Genomic DNA, 8,098 nt, shown 5'->3' with positions numbered 1-8,098 from the left:
CCGCGCGTGACGTCGGAGGGGGCGGTCGCCGCCGCTTGTCTGGCGGGGTTGGCCACGGTGGGACGTGCCGGCCCACACGTCGAGGGGAGCCGGGCTTCGGCGGCGGCGCGGCTCTGACTCAGGCCGGCGCAGTCACTCCGCAGCGCACAGGCGCGAAGAGTTAGGCTCCCTGGGTGGGGATCGAAGCACGTGGCGTCCCTAGGCTACTCGCTTCCTCCTAGTCAGGTCAGATGCCGGGAGACCCTAAGGAGGAAGGAAAAACCCAGCGACGTGGTGGCTGGAGCGGATGCGGGTCGCAGCACCAAACAGGCCGGAGGGCACCCAGATCTCGGAAAGGCTCACAGAAGGGGCCTGCAAAACCATCAGCCCGATGCCCTGCGGCACAAGGCCTGAGAACCAGTGTTGCGGAGCCACTGGGGTCAACTCGCAACATGGATGCCACTTTTTAGTTTTTGTAGGAAAAGCAAGCAGCCGGTCGACTAGCATTGCTGGCGTGGAGAGGCAATCCAGCAGCAAAGCAATTGGTTTTCATTCCTTTGGGCGCGTCAGTGGGGAGCACTGGGCTGGTGGTGGTGGCGGCGCTCACAGATAAAATACAAGCAACTGCCTCTGCCCACCGTCACTTTCCTCCTCCTTCTGGGCAGTGCAGCAAAGAGGAAGCAACGAGCATAGAAGGAGCAGCTGTCCTCATCCTGTCACTTCCTGGTTTGAGTTGACCCTCTGTTGGCACAGTGGTGGAGGCTCCCAATCCTCAGAGAGAGAATGAGGAGAAGGCAACTGCCTCCCTTGCATTATTGCTCACCTTCCGCTCTGCAGAAAGTTTTGAGCGAGTGATGATGGCTGCCGCTGCTCATTTCTGAGTTGCCCTCTCCCTCTGGGGGCACTTCCTGCTCATGCACCCTCTCTCTTTGGGCAGTACAGGTGGGGGTGGGGGAGAGGCCCAGCAGAGCCAAGCAATGAAACAGGTGGCCAGTGACTGTAGGCAGCTCACAGACTGAGTCAGAAGATTAGCCTCTCTCTCGCCATCAGTATCATGGCTCAGCTGCAAAGCATCTGTTTTGCAGGCAAAAGGTCCTAGGTTCAGTTCTGAGCATCTCCAGGTAGAGCTGGGAACAGCCCCTGCCTGAAACCTTGGAGAGCTGTTGCCAATCATATAAGACAGGTTTTAAAAAATGTTCCTAGCCCAGTGTTCTTAAGACTGACCCGCAAGTTTCAGACCAAAGGCTTTTTCAGCCCTGCTGGGTATTGAACCTGAGACCTCCTGACTGTGACGCTCTGCTACTGAGCTGTAGTTACTGCCCATTAGAGGAGTAAGCCACCACCTCTGCCTGAGTAATATAGCACAGAGAACTAGAGCTCATTTGGTCCCAATTCCCCCCCCCTCCAGAGAGAAAGACTGAATAATTATTGGCTGTTTCTCCATTACCAGCTCTTTATCACCCAGAGAGAAAGGCTGTGTGTGTGTGTGTGTGTGTGTGTGTGTGTGAGAGAGAGAGAGAGAGAGAGAGAGAGAGAGAGAGAGAGAGAGAGAGAGAGAGAGAGAGAGAATAAATGACTACCTACTGTACTTTTTCTCCTGTTCTCTGTTCACTGTCTCCACCCTAAGCAGCAGATTTCAGAATGTTTCCAGAAAGACAGTCCTGGATCTCTTCTCCCTTTTCCAGTCTCAGCTGCTGCAGGGCAGGTTACTATGCACTGTTTGATCATCTCTCTTCACCAGTAACAGCTGCTGATCAGCTACTTTGCTCTCAAAATAAAAGGGGCAAGGATGCTGACACAAAACCCCCACTCATACACTAAGGCAGGCATGTCCATAGTCCGTTTCGGGGGCCTAATCCAGCCTGCCGGTCGATTTAATAGATATGTCCTGGAATTAAAACCCCCCAACAACTTCAATCCTAAAAAAAAAAAGCTCAGCACACATGTTCACTTCATCAAATCTGACCCTCTTTGAAAAAAGTTTGGGCATCCCTGCACTAAGGAGAATAGAAGGATTGCTACTCGACCCCACCCCCACTCACCATTCCCCCATCACCTCTTTCCCCCTTTTCTTCCTAATGTAACACTAATGTCTCACAACAAATGAAACTGATCTGCAGAAAATGTAACTTGGGAAAGAGACATTGCACATACTTTTGCAAACCAAAAAATATTTAATATAAATATTTTTTTAAAAATAAAATAAATAAAAGGGGCAACCAGCACAGAGCGTATCTAAAAAAGCTGTCATTTGACCCCAAGTTGCCATCCTGTAGACAAGACACTTATTGGCAAGTAATCCCCACTGAACAAATTTACTTTTGAGAAAGCATGCACAGGATTGGGCTGTCAAGTTAACATAAATGCATGCAGCTGGATCCTAAGCATATGTCCATGTGCTTAAGGATTTCACAAACAGAACATCCCTTCAACTTGCAGACATGGAAAACAAAATGTAAACAATGGGAAAAAGAACCCTATTATGTAACATCTGATCACTTCTCCTATGGGATGAATATCAGCAGGTTGAGTTTTGCTAACATCAACAATTGCTGCAGTAATTTACAGTCTAGACTCCACTCCCAAAAGATACTTTGAATGATATAAAAAATAATTCCTACACATGCATGACTCTATATACAACATGAAGTGAAATCCATAGGAAGTTATAAAGTTCCTTAATGGTTAAATATCACTTCGGATTGAATATTGATAGACAGTAGAATAGACTATTGAAGGAAAAGATGGTAACACTTTCTGACAGCATTACTTATTGGAATAAAAAATACATATTTCCACCTATGTTTAAAAAGCACACACGTTTTTAATGGAGAGTAGGGTGAGTAGATTGAGAGCTGCTGGTAGACCTATAATTAAAAAGAACCGTTTAAATAATAATTTTAGAAACATATTATTACACAAGCAGGCACTGGTAAAGCAGATTTTACATATTTAATATTTTTCATCCTCTGCAGTCAATAGGTTTATTGAATGTCCCTGTTGAAAACTACCTCATTTGCTGTGCAGTTAGTACTAATTGCAGGCGTAAGCGTATGTTAAGTTGTGATCTCAGCGTGACCAGTGGACTACACTTATTGGAATCTACTAGTCTGTGTGCTGATCTGCTGATACGGTATTTATTGCACCTACTCCACTGTTTGCACTCCAAATGAGTTTGTACTTTTTCCTGCTATGGATATTTTTAAATTGCGGACTTCTTGCAGAGTGCAGAGGGTATGGGGAAAGCTGCTACAATTTGATTTTGCTTCAAGATGAGAGAGGCCTTAACTTCACCACTACAGTCATACCTCTGGTTACATTCGCTGCGGGTTGCGTACATCACGGGTTACAAACACGCAGAACCCTGAAGTCCCAGAACGGGTTACTTCCGGGTTCAGTGATTTGCGCATGCGCGCTGAATGATGCCACGTGCATGCGCCGAATCGCGCGGCGAGCATGCGCAGATTCTGCACTTCAGGTTGTGTACTGCTCTGGTTGCATACGGGGCTCCGGAACAGATCCTGTTTGCATCCAGAGGTACCACTGTAGAAGGATGGAACTTATCACAAGAACAGGTCTATATTCTCCTTAGCAAGACAGGCTGCCCCATCTGAGCCTCAGCACCATAACACATCAAACTCAGCCCTCCAGATGTTTTGAGGCTACAATTCCCATCATCCCTGACCACTGATCCTGCTAGCTAGGGATCATGGGAGTTGTAAGCCAAAAACATATGGAGGGCTGGGTTTGAGGAAGCCTTTCACTAGAGGCTTTGTTCCATTCATACTCAGGCAGACTGGCAGTGTGTGAGAGAGAGGTGGGGCAGGCAACTGCTGCACACCCCTTCTCTATTTCTTCATATCCTTTCTTTAAATCATTTTTAGTAATTTCCCAATAAAAACAGCCTATTAACATATCCATAATCATAATCCAATTAAAAACAATAAACTAAAATAAAAAAACCCCAAATTACAGTCCAAATTATTATTTATTAATTTTTCCGGGCTCCCCATAGTCTGGACCTCTTGAAGTATATCTCCAATATCTTCGTTCCTGCTGCCTTCTTGTTGTTCTCATATTTTCCACATTCCGATCTTAACGCTTTAAAGTTCTCCGTCCCTGGCTATGCAATTCTCAATCATGTCAGAAATCATATATCCTTTCATCCATCTAATACAGCATTATTTGTAAATATGTATTTTTCCAACTGTCTATTTGCCAGCGCAGTTTTTCCTGACTTCATTCCAATCTTCCAATCCAGGCCGTTCTCCAAGTCTATCGTTTAGAGTTTAATGACGCAGCAACTCCCATGTTGTTAAGTTATTCCAATCCGGGCTGTTGTCCAAGCCTGTTGTTTGATGTTAAGCATACTGTTTGCATATTGCAATGAAATGAACTGTATTCCACAGATATAAGTCATTTGGCAATCAATCAGCTTTCGGAGACCACACAATAAACCCTTCTGGGCCCTAGAAGGGGGGCTGCTAGACATCCATTTAGCCTTCTCTCTCACTCATAATGAATAAATTCTTCAAACAGATGCACTGTATGTTATCCCAAATTATTGTCTCAAGTCACTACAAAGTCAGCCAGCAAGCATCTCCCACTTTCCGCAAAAAAGGGAGGAACTCTCATTTTTCTGTGCTGCGTCATATTAACAAGCGCCATCTTGTTTCTTCTTTTATCTTTATCAAGTCTTTCAAGTCTAGGTAAAGCTGTGCAATTGAATACTTAATTATAAATAGAGGTTCACCTGTAATTTAAAAGAAAGTTAGGTTTCTTAACGAGGCTTGGTGTAGAAAAACAATTGTAGGTATTGAGAAGGAAAAAAGAATGTATCAATCACCTCCGTAATCCAAACACCCTGATGAGAATCTCTTTGAAGTCCGAGCTTAAACACCAGGGACTGTGCAATTCTGCAGGTTTTTCCTCAGTCTTCTTTGGTCCAGACTATGTCTCTTTATTGTCCAAATCTAATTATTTTACCAAACAGATATTTCCGGCTATGAGAGTGGCTTTGAAGAGTGCCAGCTGTGTCATGCTCTGGGACCCAGTGTCCTGCCGCTTGCACCTTGATGCAAGCTGACAATCTCGGACAATCTGTGGGTCTACAAGACAGTCCTTCCTCACTCTGGGGAGTCTGCCAGGGCTAATGACCCCCATACCAGCCCTGAATTACTGGCACAGCTGAGGTCCGATTATATGGGAGTCAGCCATTTCTCACCGCCGGAAACAGGAAGCCCCTATTTCTTCATATCCTTTCAACCATTTCCCCCACTTTGAAAAAAAATACTTCTCAGCAGCATTATCAGTAAGCTTGCTTGAGGACATTTCATCTGGCTTGTAACCTCTGTAAGAGATATTGGGCATATATGAGTTTCCCAAAATAGATTTTTAGAAGGTCAAGTAAGGCTCTTTCTCTGCCCCCAGTATAAAAAGCTCTGGCGTTTTAACTTACATGGAGGGTCTTTTGTGGCTACTTACTCCGCCAGAGCAATAATGTTGCAGTCCTGTGCACATGTATTTGAACAATGGGATTTACTTCTGCATTTCTCAGGGTTTAGCAGCAAATGGCACAAAAACCTACTTTTTGTTTTTAATAAGAGGATATTTTAATATTATTGCAAACAGCTTTGCATAATTACGTCCCCCACTCTATCCAGTGAATCCTTCCATCTGCTTTGCTGCTGCTTCAGTGAAAGAGAGAGAGAATTATATGGTAAGGTTATTAGGGTGGTTGGCTGGATTCTGGGCACAGAGCCTTTAATGCTTAGGATGGGTCCAGAATCTCGTTGGAACTGAAAATCTGCATGCAGGTTATTCAAGGTTGCTGCTAACATCCAAGTCCTGGGGAGCAATCGCATTTCTGTTTGTCATCCTGCCATCTCTGCTTCAGTATTGACGTGAACTAGATTCGAGTTACGATTTGGGGCACATCCCTTATTTAGAGTGAAACAAACAAACAAACACAGACAGACAAGATATATTATGCATCTATCCACATACACAGAGAGACAGTATACACATAAAATTAACAATTTTAAGGGGCAGTTTTTTAAAAAATATATATTTCAGTCTGCTAAATTTGCTTTTCAGCATTTCAGGGCAAGGGAGCATGTCCTTTACATTACACATGACCTGGAAAGCTGTCTGTGGACAAACGCCAGCTCCCTTGGCCTGAAAAGCAAGATGAGCACCGCACCCCATAGTTGCCCTTGACTGGACTTAACCATCCAGGAGTTATTTCCCTTACCCTTTACTCCACTTGGCTATTACGTGTACTCAATTTCACAAAAGGAGCACTATGTTGGCGGGAGCTGGCGAGTTAGGGCAAAATGAAGGGGCCCCTGACCATCAGGTCCAGCCGTGTCCGACTCTGGGGTTGCGGCACTCATCTCACTCTATAGGCCGAGGGAGCCGGCATTTGTCCGCAGACAGCTTCCGGGTCATGTGGTCAGCATGACTAAGCTGCTTCTGGCGAACCAGAGCAGCGCACGGAAACGCCGTTTACCTTCCCGCCGGAGCGGTCCCTATTTATCTACTTGCATTTGATGTGCTTTTGAACTGCTAAGTGGGCAGGAGCTGGGACCGAGCAACGGGAGCTCGCCCCATTGCAGGGATTCGAACCACCGACCTTCTGATCAGCAAGTCCTAGACTCTGTGGTTTAACCCACAGCGCCACCTGGGTCTCTCAAAAATGAAGGGTGTATGTGCTAAATTTGTGTAAAAATAGTGGTCACTTCCAGACCAAATAATGAAAAGCCTCCTTTTAGAAGCTCCATTATAAATTATCATAGTGTGAGGAAGGTGGACAATAAATTTTCCTTCCTCTCATAATACTAGAATCCGAAGCCATCCATTGATGCTGAATGTTGGAAGATTCGGCATAGACCAGTGTTTCCCCAACTTGGGTCCCCAGCTGTTTTTGGACTACAACTCCCATCATCCTTAGCTAGCAGGACCAGTGGTCAGGGATTATAAGAATTGTAGTCCAAAAACAGCTGGGAACCCAAGTTTGGGAAGACAAAGAAAAGTGATGGCCACCAATTTGGATAGCTTGCCAAGAGGATGAGATAAAATATTGGATGATAGGGCTATCAGTGACTGCTAGCTACAGTAGCTAGCTATGTTATATCTCCAGTGTTGGAGGCAGTGTGCCTCTGAAGACTAGCCACTGGAATTTAAATTGCTTTCTGGCTTTTTAAACACTGCTCCAGAGTAAACCACAGAGCCTAGGGCTTGATGATCAGAAGGTTGGCGGTTTGGTCCCAGCTCCTGCCCACCTAGCAGTTCGAAAGCACGTCAAAGTGCAAGTAAATAAATAGGGAAGGTAAACGGCGTGTCCGTGCGCTGCTCTGGTTTGCCAGAAGCGGCTTAGTCATGCTAGCCACCTGACCCGGAAGTTGTACACCGGCTCCCTCGGCCAGTAAAGCGAGATGAGTGCCACAACCCCAGAGTCATCCGCAACTGGACCTAATGGTCAGGGGTCCCTTTACCTTTACCAACTCAGCTTTGGAAGACAAGTTATTCTGTTCTACAGGCTTATATCTTCCTGGCTGTCAGATGTGTAAGGCTCTAAACTACGGTTTTGATGATGTGTGTGAGAGAGATAACAGTCACACAATGGTACCATTCAATGCACTTGAAAAACCCTCCCCTCTACCCTACATTTGAAGAGGCATTCGAGTTAAGAACTAGGAATACAACTATTGGTTTAAGTGGACCAGAAAAAATGAATGTGCCTTTGAATATTTACTCAAACCTACCTTTAGAAAGATATCAAGATCAATAACTCCACGTCTCAATGCTTCACCCAGGTAAAAGATGGTATCTTCAATGACAATGTTGTTTGCTTTTAGCTTGCCTCCAGGTACCTGTATTGGTTCATTCAGAGTTGAGAGCACTTTCTGGCTGTAGCTGCAGAGCAGAGCACATGAGCCTGCCTTGTTTTTGTACTGCATGGCAAATATAGTTACATCACCGATGCAGTTGAAACACATGCATTATTTAGAAACTTATTTTCAGCGTCATGCCAGCAAAGTGAACCTCTTACAGCCTTGACAGTCAGGCGTTTAGTTTTTTAAATACATGTTAAAACCAAATGGTCATAGCAAAAAAT

This window comes from Zootoca vivipara, chromosome 1 (assembly GCF_963506605.1).
Source record: "Zootoca vivipara chromosome 1, rZooViv1.1, whole genome shotgun sequence".
Classification (NCBI taxonomy): Eukaryota; Metazoa; Chordata; class Lepidosauria; order Squamata; family Lacertidae; genus Zootoca; species Zootoca vivipara.
The sequence above is the reverse complement of the archived record's forward strand: the minus strand, read 5'-3'. Positions refer to the sequence as shown.